The sequence below is a fragment of the Echinops telfairi genome, unplaced genomic scaffold, assembly GCF_000313985.2.
Source record: "Echinops telfairi isolate 266 unplaced genomic scaffold, ASM31398v2 ScPeMD7_1;HRSCAF=3_0, whole genome shotgun sequence".
In the NCBI taxonomy this organism is placed as follows: domain Eukaryota; kingdom Metazoa; phylum Chordata; class Mammalia; order Afrosoricida; family Tenrecidae; genus Echinops; species Echinops telfairi.
The window spans coordinates 33371400-33393589 of NW_022103896.1; the positions used below are offsets into that span (position 1 = coordinate 33371400).

The following is a 22190-nucleotide window of genomic DNA, read 5'->3' on the forward strand; positions in this document are numbered from 1 at the left end:
TTTTTTTTTTTTGAGGGGGATGTTTCTTGTCCATCTTATCATTAATATGTTCCACATAAAGGTTGCAGCGCATAATCTGCTGTTACTATTCTTGGATGATCATTCGCAGAGATCGCTTTGCTACATCACGGTTCAAATGCAGCTGCGCAGCAGGCATGGCCTGCTCAGAGCAGGGGAGCATAACAGCTGGAACGCTGAGCAGCACAGGGACATCAAACTGCCCCCGAAGTCCGACAGCCATGCCAACTCCAGCTTCCTTGTTAGGTACTGGCCCTCACTTCAGTCTAGAGCAGGCCTGCAGGGAGTGTGACTCTGTCCATCATTTCCCACCACAAGAAGCACCTGATGTGAATCTGAAGCTGAGTTGTATAGCACCTCCACTGCTTACACCCCCAACAATATATCTAACAAAAAAAGCCAGGCTACTGATAGGATTTATACAGATACCGATAATAAAATGAAATAATAAGGAATAAAAGGGGAGGGGGGAGAGGTACATGAGACATTTGACACGTCAGAACCAACTTGAGGCACAGTTGTCCGAACCCCCTCCTAAGTTGGTGTGTTAGGCAGGGTTCTCTAGAGAAACGAAACCAGGACCCTTATGACTACATAGCCATATGGATAAGTTTATACAGTGTGAAGGAATACAACAGCTAATCAGTCCACAGAGCAGTACAGAGGGCTCAGGTCAATTCACTTCTGTGGAATAGTTAATATACTGGAAGTCCTTCAAGGGCTGCCAGGTCCAAGGTCAAGGAAGCAGACAGCTGAGTCTTCTCTCAGGTAGTGCAGGCAGAGTCTGCCCACAGGCAGCAAACAGCAGGGCAGGTCACCAACAGTCAGCAGCTCAGGAGCTTAGTGAAACAGACCCAGATGGGATACAAAACTCAAGCAATGAAAGACAATGGGATCCGCCAGCCTCAAGGCCAAGCAATATACACACCAGCAGTGTGGCAAACCAGGTCTCGAAGGAACCTCAAGCTCTAGCGATAGGATCCACGGTTGACTTGTCCTACAGGTAGTGTAGCTCACAAGTTGAGGCACAGAACTAGCTAAAGCAGCCACATGTTGGTCCCATCACCAGAGAGCAAGAGAGAGAGGGGAGAGCCTTGCCAAACCATTTATCTCTTTGCCCTCCGATCAAACTGCGATCTGATTAATCCCACATGTTCCTATTGGCCAGATTGGCACAATAAACCTACCTATTACAGTTGGGTATTATCTGTAGAGAGTTTCATCAACCATTTGCCATTAGGGACTACTGGAGGTATTAACCATTCTTTTTTATTGTTAGTATAATGTCCAAGGTCAAAGCCTATTGGGACCCAAGTGCAGATTGATTTCAGGTGAGCCTCTGCAGGGATTGTCAGAACTTCTGAAGGCACTCTTTTTTTCTCCGCTCACTCTGTCTGTCTCCCTTCTTCTTTCTTTCCTTCCCTTTTCAAATATTTGTATTCAATCAACACCAGATCCCCCAAACTATAAACCAAGTAAACAAAAGCTCCTACAGTTCAGAAAGTAAAAATGAAACCCCAGGTAGATGCGCTCACCTTACCATGTACTCTCTGTTACCTTTGGGAGGTGGGGGAAGAAGGGGAGGGGACAGCGGTCTGAGCGATCTTTACTTATATGATATTCTTTATAATGTGGCTTCTTTATCTCCGTTTAGCCGGACTGAACTTCCTGAGAAGATGATATGCTGCCACAGATTCTTTTCAAAAGGCTTTTTAAACTAAAGATTTGTTTAAATGAAAAGAACCCTTTCTTCAAACACTAAGATACACTCTAGCTCCATACTTCAAATGATCATGTGTGGTGCATTAAAGAGAAAATTAACTATGCAAGTCTATCTTCTAATGTATTGGGATGTGATAGGGAATGCTCATTTGTTTAACGTGTTTAGACAGGCAAAGCACTTATATTTTGTTATCTACACTCTCAGCCTAGATAGGACTCCTATATAGTCATGCCTGAAATCATGTGGCATGTTTGATATGTTATACAGCCTATTTTTTTCTCATTGTGTATATACTGTCAGGCACTACGTTGTATTTACTAAGTCAGACAAAAATGTACCCATTTTGATAAGTAAGATTGCCGTTTATCTCTCAGCAAAACTGTCTTTTCAAGTTAACTTCATTGTTTTCCACCCTCAAAGGGATTATCATTTTTAAACAATTTAGTAAAAAAAACACCTGGTGGAAGAGCATAAGATATGATACAGTTATACAGAAAAACTAGGAAATTGTTTTGAGAAAATCTGGACAATTCATTACAGGAACTGATTATTTTTAAAACACAGCAAACACACACAACTGGTGAAAGTAGAGATCTATGAACAAAACAAAAGCTAAGATTATAGACTTCAAGGGTGTTTGGAAGTTCTATCCATATCCTAAAATATTAGAGAAACACATTCTTATTTTCTTTACTGTGATATCGTTGTGTCTGGGAGCATGCACATTTACCACAGTTAAAGACAAGAAACTCACACCGGTCTTGATTATTTACAAATAATAGAGGTGAGAATGTCTGACTATGGAACTAGCTGAGAGTTGCAAAGTGCTAAGTGGCTGCATTTCTGCTGGTGATAATTTCCCTCTAGAAGGCTCCGGCCTCTGGTGACTATGTCTTCTGACACGCATGCAGATCCAAACACCGTCCAAACATGCATGGAGAGAAGGTAATCAAGTTCACCTTCTCTCTCTCCTCTGGGATACAGTTTATTAAGTGAGTCTGTGTAATAAGGAAGTGGGGACAGAGAGCAAGGAGTCACAATCCGATAGGCTTCACAGACTGGTCTGTCAGAGCTTTGCAGATCAACTTTATTTATCTTATGGCTAAATCCACTATGGTAAGGTGACCAGACGTCCTGCTTTTGGCGGGACAGTCCCGATTTTTAACAATTTTTCCCACGTCTTGCGGCATTTTTAAAAAGTCCCAATTTTTGGAAAGAATGCACGACAAGCTAGGGTATACAGTTTTTGGCTGCCATGTGGCTATTTCGCCAGGATATGAGTTTTATCAGTGGTGTTCCGCGTTACCAATGTTAAAATCTGGTCACCTTAAATGGGTATCTTTCACAAAATAAGATAGTGTGTGGAATCAGGCACCCGGGAAGAAACAGAGGTTAGAGAAGGTTCTCACTAAACACCCCAGTATTGATCATGGCAGTGAGCTCTGTTGCAAGGCCCTTCAGAATTCTGTGCTGGAAATTTGAACCAGATGTCCAATCAATCAATCACTCAATCAGTCAGTCAATTAATCAATGGCGGAAACAAAAAACTTTTCTACATAATTAAACATCTTGAAAATTGCAATACAGATCTATACAGATCTGTTTTCAGATGTACTTACTAGAATTTTATATTTTATGTTTTTAACATTTTATCTCCTTTTATACTTTAGCCAGATCGTACCAAGGAAAAAGGCTGAATTTGGGTGGGGATTTTGAATGCAATCAGTTGTGTCTGGCTCATGGTGGGGATCTGGAATCCACTTATTTGAGTGAATTAACAGACTCTTTACACAGGCACACCTACACCCACCCACATACACCCCACCCAGTGGAGCAGAGATCGCCAGATTGGGAGAAGAGTGAACTCAAGGGGTGGGAGAGGGCAGCAGAGATGACCTTGGGAGGCTGTTCTAGTTCCGCTGTGAGCAGCATAAACGGTGCTGGGGAAAGAGGCAGATGCCAAGGACGGAGCTGAGAGAAGATGGGTGTGGCTTCATGGGATGACTAAGAGAGGGACGCTTGCGAGAACACCATGGAGGTTTCTGGTTTGGAAAAGCAGATCCTGGTGATACCTTTCACCAAGCAACAGAGCTAGCATCTTAACCACACACAGCATCAATGACAGGCATCCGTCAGGAGCACCTACTTTGTGCCAGATAGGCCAGGGGTTTACAAAATCCATCTATTTTTAACCTTTTAGGGGGTACCCCCCAATAAACCAGAATCCCCATGACCCAAGCTATGTATTATTATTATTTTTTTTTTTTACAAAATAACCTTATCACCTTCAAAGTACTCTCCATTACACTTCATACATTTGTCAAATCTGCAATTCCATTCTTGGAAACGCTTTTCCACCTCAGCTGTTTGGATGGCTGACAGCATCTCTCTCATTGTTTCTTTACCTCTTCTGTGTCATCAAATTGCTGTCCTTTCACGTCTCTCTTCATTCGTGGCATCAAAAAGAAGTCTCACGGAGTGAGGTCAGGTGAGTAAGGTGCGCGGGACAAGAGAGGCAGACTGGTTTTTTTTGCCAAAAACTGGCACACTGAGATGGCTGTGTGAGCAGGTGCATTGTCGTGGTGTCAAAATCAGTCCCCTGTCTGCTACAAATCAGTCCTTCTCCCCGCCTCCCCAGCCCCCTCCCCACACTGTTACACAATCTTTCAGAACCTCTAAATAGAAAGCTTGATTAACAGTCTGACCTGGTGGAATGAACTCCAAATGCATTATCTTCCTCATATAGGTGGGAAAAAGAGAAGACTTTTTACTCCCTCTAAAGAGTTACAGTCTCAGAAACCCACAGGGGAAGTTTTACCCTGTCCCACACGGCTGCTCTGAGTAGGAATCAACTTGATGACAATGGCCTTGAGTACTAGAGAGGTGAACTTCTCATCATTTTAGAGTTGAAAAACCTAACGCTTGGAGAAATTAACTAACTTACTCAAAACTGCATAAAATGTAAGTGGCAGAACCATGATTTAGATTAGGGCTTTACCCTGGTTCGTTCAGTGTGGCCCACCCGACTGCTTGCTCAGAATTTGCATTTATACTCTGGATGCCCTGACTCAGAATCTCTGTTTCTTATGTATACATAAGAAATATATGGGCATTCATTTATAAGGACCACCTGGGTCTTTGTTTAAATCTGGATTCTGATTCTGTATTTCTGGAATGAAAATCCAAATTCTTAGCAAAGAGGTGAACCAGAATGAACCAGTTCAAAGCCTTGATGGAGCCCTCCATCTCTTCAACCACACCCTCTAAATGTGCATGTCTGTGAATGTTTCATGTGTGACACATTAATGTTGATGTGCACATTTGGGAACGATGAACCTTGCTTCGAAAATATTAAGTTGGGATATCTGAGGGGATTCTAGGTGAATGTATCTAGGAGGTCGTTGAAACTTAAGGAGATCTCCAGGATAAAATAAAAAATATATGTATATGTATATGTTATCTGTGCATTCTGGATGACCGTAGGTACTCTTTTTGTTCATGTAGTCACTCACAAGAGTGCAGATTGAGAACGAACAAATTTGAGAGGGGGTAATATCAACAATCAATTATGGATTATTAGGAGATAGAAATACTGTGCATTTGACATCAATAGAATGGCACCATGGAGACCAAGAGTTGACCCTTTGAAACTAGGGGGCTGAGCTCTTTAGACAGGGACCTTACAGTGTTCAGGGTGAGGGAAGCCTTTGTGGAGAGACACCCAAGCTGCCTTCTAATGTGTCTAATAAGTCATAGCAACAGTTAACACACAGAGCACACTTATGATGTACCAGGCACTATTCTACACTATACATATATAAAATGTGTTTAATGCATATATTTAAATATAATGCATATGTTTAAACATAGGAAATCTATTCCATATGTTTCTATATTATGCTAAATATATCTACCTATGACATGCATATTATATATATATAATTTATTTGCTATTTTGAAATATGAAAGTAGCATTTATCTAGTTTCCTGTTTAAACTGCAAGCTGAGCCCCACACTAACAAGGGCACTGATAGGATACAAAACCAGAGCGTGTTGGCTGGCAATGTAGACAGCTGAGCAGTTTCACTTGGGGAACTTTTAATTAACGCTGATACCCTGGTCTTGCCTCGGATCAATTAAGTCACAATTTAAAATTCCTGGGAGTCGAGTTCAGGCTTTAGTATGTTTTCCGACATTCCTCAAAAGGTTTACAGTGCCTCCAGGATTTAGAATCACTAACGGTGTGGGATGAGGGTAGGGGGCAAGACAGCTCTGATTTGTATAGGCTAGAGAGTCTATTAACACACAAGTCTCTTGGTGATTAAATATTTCATAGACAATTCAGTAGAGAGATGTCCATTTTGACACAGAAAATGACATCTGAAAACAGCGTTGAATCCCCCTCTTCTCCTCTCCTCTTTGAAGACGGAGGTCTGATGAATGACATGTTGAAAAAGATGGATAAAACAAGGATGTAATGACTTTGTATCATTATCTTTCAACTGTACAAGCCAATTAGGAACAGAGTACATTTCTGAATTGTATTTGGTTTTACAGCACTTAATTTCTTGTTATCTTGAAGGTATGTAACTTATTACTAGACATGATCAGTGATTTTTGTGTACCCCCCTCCCCTGCCTGAAACTGTTGAAATATCATATTGTGCAAAGAGAGCAAAAAAGTGTACATTCCTACTGTCTGGGTATGGAATCTTTATCAAATGACATCAAGCACTGATGCTGCTATCTGATACCTTGCTGGCTTCTACCAAATGGAAAGGTTATTTTAGGATTCTCTTTGTCTGCCTCTTAGGCTGCCAACCGTCCCTCTCCCCAGTCTCCACACCCACACACCACCCCCTTCACAAAATCAAGGAAAACACCTTCAAGGTTCCACAGAAAGTAAACCTCCCAAGGCCTTCGTGTTCTTGAAAAACTCGATCGGTACTCACTGTTCTAAATAACGGTTATGATCAAAGTTCTTCTCCAAACAGATAGGGCTCCTAACAGGAAGCTTATAAATTTTTCACATAATTGCTGTCAGAACTGCAGTGAAGTGTGCTACAAGTTTTGATAATAAAGAATAAAGTCACAGTTCAGCCTCGATTATATTTTGGAAATTCACGCTCCTCTTACTAGAAGCAGTGGCCTTAATTATCTCGCCATCCTGCCAAATTTTTTACTTGCACTTTTTTATTATTTATAAAATCAGTGCCTGCACAATGTCATGCAGACCTCTGCTGATAAACTCTAATTAAGATTAAGACAAGCCTTTTGGAAAGGATCCCATCATTAGCAAACATGATAAACACAAAAATACTCCCTACTTGTCAACCAGGAGCAATTCTGTAACCTAACAGTATTATCTGTTGCTAGGTTACAGAGCTGACAAAGCTTCAATTATATTGTTCGACCATACCTATAGAGTTCTGTATACACAAAATGTATCCTGTATGAAAGCATTTAACTTCGTCCACACTATCTGCAATTCATGGCTTCTTACAATGGCAAAAATCAGGTTAATAATTACATAGCACACTGAAAAAATCTCCCCCACGTATTATGTCTATACATGTTGCTTTCTAATTTATCTGTGTGATGGATAGACGCTTGCTTTGTGAAAAATCAGGGAATGCAAGCAACAGGAAGCGGCAGACCTTGAGCACAACTACATCTGGGCTCATCAAGATACAGGCCCGAGTTTAGCATAAAAATATATAGCAAATTGAACCAATTAAATCACATTTAGATTTGGTATTCCTCTGCCTCAATATGTATAAGGATAAGGGGCCTCAAGCAAATAGATAGAGGTCCCTGTGTGAAACTTTATTTTGAGCTGTGAAGAAATAAGTAAATAAATCAAGGAAAAGCCCACCCACACTCGATAAACCGTGCAAGAGGGGCGGGTGGTGGAAGGCATCATTGATTCAAATGCCCTTCTAAGGATATTTTAAAACTGGCAATTCGTCACTTTTACTCGGTGGCATGAAGTCATGACGTCTCACTTCTCTTTATTGGGACTGCAGGGGAAATAATATCAATACAATGGCTTCTAGTGTAGACAGCTGACAGGTGGGAAATACAGGAAAAACTCCAAGTGTAAGAAGACAAAGTCTATGTGACTCAGACCCTTGGGAGGGTCTTAACACAAGCACTGTGTGTGTGTGTGTGTGTGTGTGTGTGTGTGTGTGTGTCTTCATAGCCATTCGGAGAAAAGTTATATCTAAAGGAACTATTGTTTGTCGAGTGAGGGTGTAATGCTTTTGCACTGATATAAAAGTCTACAGTTCACATAGGTGATGCCAAAAGAAGTTCAAGTGATGACTGAGGTTTAGTTAACAGAGGTGACCCATTACTCTATGGGATAAACCCCCAGGACACGTAGGCACACGCAAAACACGATAGTTCTTCTCTTGGGGAGTGAAGCTGCCTTTGAAGCCAGAGATCCCGAGTATGTGCAGACACGTGAGCCCCCCACCCCCCCAATACCCCAAAATCCCAATAGACATTCACACACATTTTGATTCTAGAGGTGGAGGAATCAGGGAAATACTTGCTTAGCCATGAATTTCTTTTACGTTTTCTAAATAAGTTGACAGTCTGACATGATGCCCACACTTCTGGAATGTCATTCCCCGCCCCGCCCACCCCCCCAAGCTGGAAGGTGATTGGCCAGAAGAATCCCCTATGAGCTCAGCAATTGCCCCATTTCCACTTCACCGTGTTCATGCCTAGATCTCAGAGTGGAGACTGGACCTCGCACATATAGCTATCTATATGTGGCCCCATTGTCTAATACACACTTTATAATGCATTCAAACCCAGCCCTGCTGCAGCCCTTGACAGTGGAGCGGTGCTAGGAGGAGAACTTATAAATTATGTGTGCCCCTTCTTTGAGATCGCTTTGGAGGCCTCTTTGTGCTTTGGCAAATACAGGAGGAATATGAGGTATTGTGTGGATCCTCCTGCACAGCACCTGATAAAAGAATAAAGAGCTGTGACATATTCTTAAAACAATAGAGGAATTAAAGGGAAACAATGGGCCAGCTGCTTCATTAATACAATCAAAAGGGAGCCCAGCACCGAAGAGTCCAGATAATTAAGCACTACTCTTTTAGGCCTTCTTTCTATAATAAAATTGCTTAAAAATGTATTAACTACTTCCTAGTTGTTAGCTAGATCGGTGCAGTTGTTTACTCAGAGTCGATGAATGCCCTTCCCCGCCACTATGCAGGAACATGCCAACTCATAGTTTACAATAGTTCTTGAATAAAATGGAGTAAGAATAATTGATAAAGATCTGGACAATGCACAGCAATAAATCAAATGCATTTTGCAAAAAGGTCCTTCCTGCTTTTAAATCATCTTTCACGTTTCTCATTTGCACTGCCCAGGCAGTGCAGGGTCTTGGGGGCTTCAGCGTCCCTCTGCTGACACTCTGGACATCTTTTTATAGAACATTCTGACAATTCCGGGGAGAGGGGAGAACAATCAGCCTTGATCAGCACGACTCTGGAGTGTGCTTTTGCTGCGCCACTGGGGCCAAAGGAGAAGTTGTATGTGTTTTTAAAAATTCCTCTTTGCCTTTAAAAAATTTTTTCCAATTAAGAGGATATGCACAGAGAAGAACTACTTGTCAAATGCACTATTTACCCTTCATTAACTCGAGTATACAAATGAAAGGAGAAATAAAGAAGAAGACACTCTGAAACCACCCCTAAACCTTCAGAATGTACACTCTGAGGTGCCAAGGGTCCATCCTTCCCCTCTTCTGCAGGCAGTAGAACATTTCATTGCTGTAAACAATGGTGACATCGGTAACCAGGGACTAGGTATTGTGTGCTTATATTGGGACAAAACCTATACTGTCGTTTTTCTTTCAAATACGGACCCCAAGCCTACATGTGAATGATCCATTTAACTAAAACCACTTGGTCCCTGGAAAGAAGCTCAGGTCCGTAACAATGGTTTGAGGAACTTCATTGAGGATCTGAGAGTCAGAACGCCCAGGAGGCAGGAGATTAATGAAGCGTGATCTCTAACCAGATGGCTGAGATAAAGAGAAGAAAGATTCTATTTTTATACACATGCTATACATAATTCTAAATGTATTGGCTGAAGTCATATTTCCGAAGATTTCCTTGTATTATGTCAAAATGTGGAGGATAAAGTAGATGAGCTTTCAGTCCTAAAGTCTGGCTTTTTGCTTCATTCTCTACCAGCTCAGTATGTTTTCTTTGGATACTAAGCAATAAACATGTATAAAGCTAGTAGATACAAGTTCAAGTTTTGATGTTAGTCGCTATAATAAGGGATTATTTATTTCAAGAACTATGTTTTGTCTAAGCCCACAAATGTATGATTACCAAAGTAACAAATCAACAACTAAAAACCTTACTTTTTTCAGTGAAAGTCAAAGTAGACAAGCATAGTTGTTTTGTAGCATTGTGATCAGGGGGATCTCTTCAAGCATGTATCTTTGACCACCTCCGTTTTGTAATATGGTGATGCAAACCCCCAGTGTTGTTTGGCGAGTGTATACCAAAAACATATCAGCATATAGTGCCTCTTTCCCAGCAAGTGTTTTGGAATTGAACTTAATGTTAACAACTGTGACTTATTTTCCATCTCAAATATACTTTCTAATTTAGCATAAACCCAATTGATAACATTGGCCCGAGCCCTAAACAAGGAAGCATGACACGCCTTCATTCTTCTGAAGGAATTGCCAGTGTGACACATGAACATCAGGCTATCGTCCCACTTTCTAGGAAAGGAAACCAAAGCCAGAGCAACCTCGGTGTTTCTTAAGCCTCTTGGCTTCCAGAGCTTGTAAAAAAATCCTCACTAGACCCTTTGGCTCCCAGATGGTATTAGAGGGTTTTCTTGGTTTGTTTATAGTTATTACTCCTTAGGAACAAACAAACAAACAGACAAAAACCCCAATATTCTATTGGGATAACATCCTGCTTACTCTATGAAGCATAAACACACGGCCATGGAGTCAACAGTGACTCCTCGCGAGCCTGTAGGACAGAAGTGTCGTGCAGTCTCTGAGGCAGTAAATCTATGTGGGAGCAGAAAGCCTCATCTTTCTGCTGAGGAGCAGCTGGTGGGTCTGACCTGCAGACCTTGTGGTTAGCAGCCCACCTCATGCTCCACTAAGTCACCAGGGTTCCTTCCTACAGAGCTCCACTTAGAAAAGTGAACCAGGTCATTATGATCCATTTCGGATCTCCGCTGAAGTGGATTTTGAGCTGCTGCAAACCAGACCCATTATATTTCGTCGTCTGAGCTAGTCTGCTGGCAGTTAGGAGATTTGGGCATCCTACCTTGGGGCTAGGCACTTAGATAGCACCTATCAATGGGATTTCAGTAGGGAAAGGCTTGCTCAAGGAGTCTAGTCATCATTTCTCTGGTTCGTGCTCTGGTCTTTCAAAGGTGTGATGTGTGACCGAGTCAGGAGAGTGTGCAGTGCTGCACTGAAGTAGCCCATCTGACAGTATGTTTGCCTGGCCATCTAGATTGTAAATGGCCAGCCAAGAGGTGACATTACACCCCAAAGGCGAGCTGTCAAAATTTTGCCTGCAGCTGATAAACTGATTACAAAGCTGCTTAAGACTCTGCTTGTAAACAGAAGCATTTATCAACTAATAATTTGCAATAAACTGATGCAACTCCCAGCTGAGCCCCTAACTGTAATTGTCTTTACCATCTGCCTATTAAAATACCATTCCTCATCAGCAATCAGGAGCAGAAGGAAAGAGATCTCCACCAACATACACAAGTTGCGAGCTTATGAATAATCTGAGTGGGTTCCACACTTCCATTATGACCTGTGTGTTGGGTAGGCTTCATTTTCATTCTGGACTAGCCTGGGAATGCTCAGAAAATTAGGTGGAGGGGAGGGACGAGGGGAGGGGGGGAAATGAAACGCCTGTGTCTGCTGCTCTGCAGAGGAATAAATTAGATAAGTTCATCATAGGAGGCTGCTTTTAATTTCCTTCTTCCCTCCTTCCACTGCCCGGTGCAATATCCATTGCAGTAGCCTGACGAAAGGCCCCAAGCACCAGGCTGGAAATGAAACGCTCTATTCCTTTACTCCCCCAGCTTGTCCATTTCCATTACCCTTTTTGGGTTTGTTTTTGTATTTCTTTCTTATTCGGGGGGCTCATGGAACATCTCTAGGCAAGTGCAGGCTCTCATGGAAGGGTGCAGAAGGGCTAGCAGGCCCCTGCAGAGCCTGGTGGATCCATCAAGTGGAGCCACCAACCAGCTAGCGCAACCGCAGAGGGATGGCATCTTCTAGTTTCTATTTGTCCCAGGCAGATAGCAGGGCTTTGTCCAATCTCTTCTCAGATGGCAGGTTTCAACAGGAGGAGAGTCCAATGGTTACAAACGCTATTTTCTTAGAGAGAGAGATAAAAAAAAATCTTCCCCTTTGAATATGGCCAGATAAATCCACACAAGGAAAGAACTAGGCAAAAAGGCTAGACCTTTGCCTTTTTTCCCCCTGGAAACCTCTTATGCTGTGTTACTACAGTTGTCAGGTGCCACCGGGCTGGTTCCAGCCCACAGAGGCCTTCTGTAAAACAGGACCAAGCAGTGCCTGGTCCTCTACCACCTTCACCATTGTGATGGTTGAGCCTGTTGATGTATCCGCCTTGTCAATCCAGCTTCCTCTTTTCCCATGAGCCTCCACTTTACCAGGCATGGTGTCCATTTCCAAGGACTCGTCCCTGCTGACCTATTCAAAATATGTGAGATCTAGTCTTGCCATCCTTGAAACTAAGGAGCATTCTGTCTATTTTCCAAGAGAGAGGTCTGTTCAACTGGCAGTCCATGCTGACAACGCCATATGCTTCGTAAAGATCTGGAAGGATGCTGACGGCAGGCAGAGACACCATCAGTCAGGCCTTGGAACAAGATATTACACGTGGTCAAGGAGAGGGTTTGGGTAAAGTCAGTTTTGAGTATATTACCCTAATTTTTATCTCCACAAAATACGCTGGTCATTTAAGATCACATCCATAGTCCTAGAAACAATGACATAGATTTAATTAAACATTTTATACATATAATATGTGTCCCTAGAAGAAATATGGGACTTTCTACTCCCATAAAGAGTTACAGTCTCCAAAACTCCCAGAGGCGGTTCTAGCCTGTCCTGTTAGGTTGCTATAAGTCTGCATCCACCTGATGGCACTGCGTGTTTATAAATGAGTACATATGTAGGGAGCTCCAAACATTTATGGAGCAACAGAATGAAGAGATCACGGAACTTCCCCAACCTCTTTTGGAGCCCTTTGGTGTAGCTACTATATGATATATATAATGTGTACATAATAAACACTTAAATGCATATATACTTTTTCATATTCCCTTCCTGTTCAGAGAATGCTTCCTTTCCAAAGAAGAGGTCACGCTTCCTGAAGAGTTCTGTAATTCAAATGAGGGAGACTGCTGGCTGGCTACATCATGATGTTCAACGAGCAATTTCTGCTATTGTGGCTCACGTTCAGGGGACAATTTGTGTTGGGCTTTCTTATTAGAACATATAATTTAAATGAATGCTCACATTTTTATTAGTTTTTTTTCTAGAGCCTTCCTGTAAAATCTACTGTTAAATGCAGCAAGGCTCATAACTGCCAGCCCTGCAAAGCCAATACGGGGCATCCAGGCACCTGTTTCTCAGTGCCTGGTCTGGCCCTGAAGGCTTGGGAGGCACGATGAGTCTAATCTTCAGGATGGTGTGGGGACCTGAAATTCAGGCAAAAACAGGAATTTCTTCAATTCCAGAGCAATCAAGTATATGGACATAGGTTTGATATGGATTTTTAAATACCACAACAACCTTCAGACACTAATTATAGGAAGCACCATGTTTGCCTTCTTAGCCTATCTTTTCCAGATTTTGACATTCTCTCGTGCCACAGGCTACTTGTTGGGCCACTAACCACAAGGTCAGCAGTTCAAGACTACCAGGGACGCTGCAGGAGACGGACAGCGCTTTCTACGTCTGTCAACTGTTACAGTCCTGGACGCTCACAGGGGCAGTTCTATCATGATCTAGCAGATGGCTGGGAGTCAGAATTGACTCAATAGAAGTGAGCTTAGGTTTTGGATTTTTGAGGGTCAGGAAAATGAGAGCATGCTAATTAATTAAGTTTAAAATTAATTTAAATTAATAAATAAGTCACAGAGTAAAGTAAGTTCATTTAAATATTATCAACTTATAATATTTTATTAGAAGCCTATAATTTAACTTACAACATAATGTTTAAGGATAGATATGGTCAGATTTTAGTGTGGATAAAGTGCTTCCAAACACATGCATGCTCACATGTACACACACGCATGCAGATGGTGTGCTGTTCGTCCATCAAATGGATACTTTCACATCATGAATTGGATAAAGTAGAACACTTGAATAGTTACTACTTTTGCTTTCTCTAACACTTTCATGATCATCTATTCTGATGTGTAGAAATCCCACTCTTTCCTTATTTGAAATCGGTTACTGAATCTCTATCCTAGGGAAAACTTCAGAATTATTCTACAATGCTTTATAGTAAAATGCTTTTATGTAAAAGAAAAGATACTTACAGTTCATGGCTACACTTTGATTTTCTTCAAGAAACTCTCTCTCCATGTATGTGTGTGTGTGTATGTGTGTGTAAGGGGATAGGAGGAGGTATGTGTGTGTGTAAGGGGATGGAGGAGGTGTGTGTATAAGGGGATAGGTGAGAGGTGTGTGTGTGTAAGGGGACAGGGGGGAGGTGTGTGTGTATGTAAGGGGATAGGGGGAGGTGTGTGGGTGTAAGGGGACATGGGGAGGTGTGTGGGTATAAGGGGATGGGGGGAGGTGCGTGTGGATGTGGGTGTAAGGGGATAGGGGGAGGTGTGTGTGTATAAGGGGATGGGGGAGGTGTGTGTGTGTAAAGGGAAAGGGGGAGGTATGTGTGTATAAGGGGATAGGGGGAGGTGTGTGCAAGGGGATGGGGGAGGTGGGTGTGTAAGGGGATGGGGAGGTGGGTGTAAGGGGTTAGGGGGAAGTGTATGTGTAAGGGGATGGAGGGAGGTGTGTGTGTGTAAGGGGATGGGGAGATGTGTGTGTAAGGGGATAGGGGAGGTGTGTGTGTATGTAAGGGGATAGGGTGGAGGGGTGTCTCTGTGTGTGTGTGCATGTCTAGGTATACCACATGGTCAACATTTGAAATCAGGAGCCGGAGCAAGAAGGAACTGTTCACTCCCGTAAAGAGTGACAGTCCTGGAAACTCACAGGAGCAGTCCTATTCTGTCCGGTAGGGTCACCGTGAGTCAGAACCAACTTGATGGCAGTGAGTTTGGTTTGGATTTGGTGTATATGTATCTATATATCTAGATATAATTATATGTGTGTACATCTACATTCACACATGCATGTCCGCACACGTATATGTATTATACAACCAGCCGGCTTCATGCAGACCTGGATATGCAGATAGCTAGTCAGTCTCAATTTCAAATGACTGGAGTAGTTTGGTAAAAAAATAACAAGTTTTGACAAACGAACAGCCAGCAGGTGGCGCTCAGTGCATTCTAAGAGCCCAGGCAGAAGAAAAAAGTATGGGTTTTAGTTCTTTCCTACCCTAAAAGTGAAATTGCTACACCAAGTTTTGTAATCCCCAAAGATTTGTTAATTGACTAAAAAAAAATGTGTTGTAATTGACAGACTGTTCTCTGATGCTCACCTAAATAGCACTTGGTTCATTTCATGTGCCCCTGTTAAGATAACAAAACATCAAGATGTAACTTATTTTCCCTCTGAAACTGGCAAAGAACAGAAAGAAGTCTTGGTTCTTGAAATACAGCATAAACCCATCAGATGAACAGAACTAATACTTCTGTGTAAAACTAGACATGAGTTACTTATTTGTGTTTTAGTACCTTGCTTTTTCATTGAAGAATTAAATGTGTAGAACTGTCCCTCTAAATCACGTCATTGCGAATGAGGGGAAGTGCGGAGTGGGGACCCAAAGCCCATCTGTAGGCAACTCGACATCCCTTTACAGAAAGGTCACGGGGAAGAGATGAGCCAGTCAAGGTGCAGTGTAGCAACAATGAAACATACAATTTTCCTCTAGTTCTTAAATGCTTCCTCCCCACCACTATCATGATCCCAATTCTACCTTACAAATCAGGCTAGACCAGAGGATGTACACTGGTGCAGATAGGAACTGGAAACACAGGGAATCCAGGACAGATGATCCCTTCAGGACCAGTGGTGAAAGTGGCAATACTGGGAGGGTGGAGGGAAGGTGGGGTGGAAAGGGGGAACTGATTACAAGGATCTACATATAACCTCCTCCCTGGGGGATGGACAACAGAAAAGTGGGTGAAGGGAGACGTAGGACAGTGTAAGTGACAAAATAATAATAACTTATAAATTATCAAGGGCTCATGAGGGAGGGGGGAGGGAGGGGGAAGGGGAAAAATAAGGAGCTGATACCAAGGGCTTAAGCAGAAAGCAAATGCTTTGAGAATGATGAGGGCAAAAAATGTACAAATGTGCTTGACACAATGGATGGATGTATGGATTGTGATGAGTTGTACAAGCCCCCAATAAGATGATTTTTTAAAAGAAAACAAGAAAAGAAAAGAACTGTCCCTCTAAGCTTCGGAGACTGTAATTCTTCGCAGGAGTAGAAATGCTCATCTTTCGCCCTTGGAGCAGCTGGCGGTTTCCAGCTGATGACCTTGATGTTAACAACCCAACATGTAATCCACTACGCCACCAGGGTGCGCATGCGCATGTATCTGGAAGTGTTTAAGTCTACCACAAGGTCGCAGTTGGACTCACTCGCTAATCTTAGGTGCATCGAGGAGCCCTGGTAGCACAATGATGACGTGTTGGACTGTGAACAGTGAGGGCAGCGGTTGGAAACCACCAGCCTCTCTGTGGAGGCACCACGAGGCTTCTAGTTCCATGGAGTAAGTCTTGGAGATCCACGGGGGCCATTCTACCTGCCCTGTGGGGTCACCATGACTCAGAGTGGACTGGAGGGCAGGGAGCTGGGTTTTCCTTTTTTTTTTTTTCGGTGATTCTTCAACGGGTGCCTGGACTGGTAGGAGTTTTGGTGGCATGGTGGGTTGTGCACTGAGTCCCTAACGACAGGTCAGTAGTTTGGAAGCAACGGCTGCTCCACCAGAGAACGACGAACCTTTCCACTCCCAGGAAGAATCAGTCTTGAAAACCCAAAGAGCAGTCCCCTCCGCTGGAAGGTCGCTAGGAGACAGAAGGGACTGGGTGGCAGTGAGTTTGAGCTTGCGGGGCCGTTATATGGAATTCTAATACGGGGTGCAGTTTTTTTTAAGAGTTAAAAACATGATGATTTATACAAAATAAGATATCCCTGCAGGAAGTCTGCCCACCACGGTGCTTTGGGGACTCTGGTCTCTTTTCTTCGTCTTGGCTTCTCCTCTCTATTTGGAGGCAACCTGCTCTGATTTTCTTTAGAAGTTTATTTTTCTACAATCAATTTATGTTCGATACTCTTTACTTGTTGCACAAGCTGCTTTTAACTCATCAAAATGACTTTCCACCTTTTCTTGCCCTAAAGACGAAGTGAGAACCATCTATCCCTGTTGCAATGCACTTCCAGATTCTTAAAGACATGGTTAGGAAATGATCTCTCTCTTCCCCTGGAGACCGTCTTGCATTCTTTCTAATGATAACTAGCCTGGAGTCCTACTGGTGGAGCGGCTGAGGAGCAGAGCCGCTGCCTGCCTAGGAGGAAGCAGTTTAGACACCCTGGTGAAAGACGAGGCTTTCTGCTCGTAAAGACACAGCTTTGGAAGCCCTCAATGGGCAGTTCTCTGCTGCCCTAGAAGCTCTCTAGGTGTGGGAACTGATACAACGGCAGTGAGCCTGAGAGGCACGATAATTAAATGGTGGAAGGCATTTTACTCAAGTGTCCTTACTGCTCCTTCCCAGTGGCAGCTGTACCCAGCATGTTACGAAGCATGCTCCTGGACCGTGTGCTTTTCCCCTTGGCCTTACACATGGTAAAGACACTCATCGTCATGTTACATTCTCAGTGCACGTCTGTTTTACTCACTGTCTTGAATGAGAGTCTCAACGATACAGCTGCTTACCAGTGGGGCTTATCCTTCATAGGTCTCCATGGGTGAATGTCTCGACACAGACCCATTAAAGTGAGTTTCCCAGAAGCGCTCCCGAACAACCCCGGGGGTCTGTGTGTAATAAATACCATGCTATCCCCCGCCATCATCTGTAAGGTCTATTTGAAACATGTATTTTTAGAACCCACATAATAGAGCTGTACAGCAGTCTTATCAGCATTTAAAAACACTTAGTGACTTTCACAAATTATATTAGCATTAATAAAACAAAGGAAATGAAAAACAAGGGCTCGGTCAACATAACAGCACATCATGTAATTTCAAAGCAAGAAATGAGGCTCCAAGACCCTGGAAGTCGACACTCGGAGACAGGGAGTCGTGGCTCTGCCCAGAGCTTTGAAAATCCCTCTTTCAAGGTCGGCCCTTCACAGTCGACTTAGGAAGGGCAGTGTTGGAAGGCAGGTGGCCTCCTGCCAAGGCTGTCGCAGATGAGTGGGTGATCTTAGGGGACTGAACTGCAAAATCTCAAATTTTGCTTGTGTGATGATAAAACCAGAGCCAAATGATTTTTTTTCCCTAAGACTTGCATGGCCTTCTGTTCTATTATCTTCTGCCATTTGGAATGTTACATTTTGGCGGTGTGTTAATTTTCCACAAAAGGGTCAGTGCTTTATTTAAGAACACACCGGGTGTTTACAGTGAGATGAACAATAATCTGTTGTCTTTATCCAGGAAAAAGGTAGGAGCAGCTTCAGAAGGGAAAAGTGCTCTTATCACCCTTTTGAGGAGACCACGCTTCCTAGTGTTTCACGGCAGCATTTTGTCAAACGTGTATGTTTTACCACCCGTTTCATCAGCGACCTTTAAGGGAGTCTGAAAAGACAGCAGGGCAAAGATGGCACCTGCAGTCCTCATGGGAGACTGCTCACACCCACCGTCCCAGGTTCAGCACTGAAGTTGGGGTACAGGCCAGGTAGGGAAGGAATGATGGCGAGGAGTGCTACAGCCAGGTGTACAGGTGTATCAAGACATACATGAGAAACCATGAGTGTGGCGACGTGACAACTGTTAGGTCAGCCTAGTTTTCTTCATTGACCAATGTCCAGGGCAGAATCCAACTTCTCGTGGTCCTTCCCCAGCTGCATCATGGGGAAGCTGGGAAGGAGCAGAGCAGGGCATTTCTGGATGCGGGTGGCTGGGTCTCTGCACAACAGCAGAGACAGGGGTAAGTCTACGGCTCTCTGCACTGGAGGGTGTTTGCTCAGGTTCACATAAGTGTCTGCATCCTCAGATGTGTGTACCCGCCTTTTCTGTTTGGGTGAGGTTTTGTATCATTGTCTTGATTTTTTGTTGTTGTTGCCATTAGATGCTCAGACATATGCTTTCTATCGATGGTGGCAATGTTTTCTAAGCAGTGCTAACAGTAAAAACAGGCAAAGGAGACACAGTCTAAAAAGAAAAGTTCAAGGTCGGGCTCATTACAGACTTTTAGTCCATTTTGGTCTTGGGCGTCAAAGGGGCTTTTGGGTTTAATGGTTCAGAAAGGACATGACCACTTACTACCGAGGTCACAAAACCAAGTGTCTTCTAAGTTTTTATACATGAAATGAAAAGGCAAAACCAAGTGTCTTCTGGGCTTCTATACATGAATTGAAAAGGCGCTCATGAAAATATAGCTGGTGGTTTAACATTTCATAAACATAAACCCTTTACTCATTTTTACTCACTCTGAGAGAAAAGTCGTTGGGAGGAGGGCATACATTTTGAGCCCTAAGGCACATGTGTCTAGCTTGTGTTCTTTACAACTACTTTCCTGGAGATCAATATTGAATGAGGCAATTTGCTGATGTCATGGGATCACAGACCAGTTCTCTGGATGATGCAGTAGCCCATCATTCCTAAGACTCACCTTTCTGGCTCTCTGCAATTGCAATCCACATCAAAAGGGGAACTTTGCTGAACAACATTTGTGAGGAAAAGCACAAAAGGCATATCAGGGAGGGAGCTGGAATTCTGCAAATGCCCACTGCAATACTTTATAACACTTTGTGACCCCCTTCCTCAGCTCTGAATTTACTAGATCAATTTACCAGACAGTTAGAAAACCAATCAGCTGCCTACCACCTGGTTACATTAAAATATGAATAAGTAATCAGAAATGAAGTCAAATTTAGAGAGCGAGGAGCCTGCCCGTGTCACTTTTGCGTTTCCCACTAGGAGTAGGGGATTATATTAGAGCTCTCATAGGTGTATCCCAGGAAATGAAAGTGAATGAAGGAGATGCATTTTGTTTCCTGCCTGCAGAAGGCCCACCAAAAAGATGGGCTTCAAGTATTCAGTCTAGCTCCAAACATCAGGAAGTGGGACACTGCTGAAGAAGGAACTGAAACAGTCAAGACAGGATATAATTAAGGCTTGAAAAGGATTTCCACAGAGGTAGGGTCAAGCTGAGGACAAACTGCGGTAATGTTTTATAAGCAGTGATAAGAGGAAAGACAGGCACAGGAGACATGGCATAAAAAGAGAAGTTCAAGATCAGGCTCATTATGGACTTTGAGTCTTTGAGAATGAACAACATTCTAACTTGAGGAAAATAACAATAAAGCCAGAAATACGGATGCTATCCCCTCCCAGCCCCTCTAAAGAAAGGGATGAGAAATAAGGGAAGAAAGCAGAAAAGAAGACTTCTTTAGAAAAGAACACTTATCTGACCCTTGGAATATTCCATAAGGTACCCTTGGGGCAGGAAAGGACCCCATGAAGCCCAGGAGGTAGCTGGGGGGATCAGAGTGGGACTCCCGTAACAAGCCCAGGCTACCTTCGGATGCAGACCTTGAGAAGCCTGAGGAGCTACATGGTCAAGGCTCAACAGGAACACAAGGCATCCGGCTCTCCCTTTGGAATGGCAGCAAGTGTTTCAGAAGTGGCCGGGTTTTCTGTGTGGCTGTGTCTGCTTTGCAGAGGCTCTCAAGTAAGAGAATAGACTTCTCACCCAAAGACGGGAATCCCGGGAGGTGACACGCTATCTTTGCAGCAAGAAACCCCTGCCTTTTCGCTCATCTTTCCAAAGAAAGATATTGAAATAAGACAGGACTTCTTGCAAATCTCTAAGTATGTTTTCTATCTTACGCCAGTGACGTGCCACCCAGGAGACGGTAAATATTTATGTGTGGGAATAATCCTGAAGGACTTCTCGATACCCCGTTCAAAGATGAGGAAATTCGAGCTCTAAAGAGTTAGGTGACATATCAAAAGTTGCACAGCTAGTATATACGTATGTGTATGTGTGTATTATGTGTAGATATGTGTCTACACACACACATATACGCACACACGGCAGTCATCTGGTGCTCCTCTCTCTCTCTGCCACTGCAGAGGGGCACAGAAGACAGAGTAGAACTGATCCTGTGGGTTTTGAGACTGTAACTCTTCATGGGAGTAGACAGCCTCATCTCTCCCCCATGGAGCAGCTGGTGGGTTTGAACTACCCAACTCTGCATCAGTAGCCTAACACTTAATCATTATGCCACTAGGGCTCTCTTCTCTCACCTCTTTATCTTCAATACTTTCCCCTACTCCCCCCTAAAATCCCATGATCTTTTAATTCATTTTTTCCACGAACTTTTTGACACACACGCACACATAAACCTCATCACACCCAGTAGGGGTTCTTGTAGTGTATTCTGAAGTTATATTTGGAACAGCAAATTATCTATTTGAAGTCAGGTATTCAAAGAACATGCTATGCTTTACATGTTCAATATAGCCCCAAATGAGGGCATGGCAGACCGTTAAGGAACTCAAAAAGTCAAGGCAGGATATAATTAAGGCTTGAAAAATGAGTACAGGTATGAGTACAGGTGGACTCTGCCTTATGATAGGATTCTGTATCAGTGACTCCATGGTTGAATAAGATATTGGCTGAATATCTATTTTTAAAGAATTAACTTTCATCATTATTTTCTTGCATTAGTAGTATTTTAAAATCACATCTTTGTCTCTGGGCATTGGAATCATATATAAACTTTCCATTCTACTTTAATATATATGATAAGAGCTTCCAAATGATTGTGAAAAGAGAATGAAAAGATACCGGGCTTTTCCCATGAGCATTTTAAGGTCCTTCAGCCGTGCATGTACCCCTGTGAATGGCAAGCCGTGGTGGCCCCAAGTTCAGCAGCTCGGCTGCTACTGTTAGTGGTCTGAGCCCACCGCCATCGCTGTAGGAGAAAGATTTGGCAACTCTGCTTCCCTAATGGTTTTACATTCTCAGCGGCAGCTCCACTCTATCCTATTGGATGGCTATGATTAGATTAGGAATTGAC

The 22190-nt window shown here is 43.0% G+C and overlaps 1 protein-coding gene across 1 annotated transcript in view; it reads right to left on the bottom strand.

Moving 5' to 3' along the window:
- ZFPM2 (zinc finger protein, FOG family member 2) overlaps positions 1–22190 on the bottom strand; it is a 411811-nt gene that overhangs the window by 15310 nt on the left and 374311 nt on the right. The gene's annotated exons all lie outside the window — the stretch shown is intronic.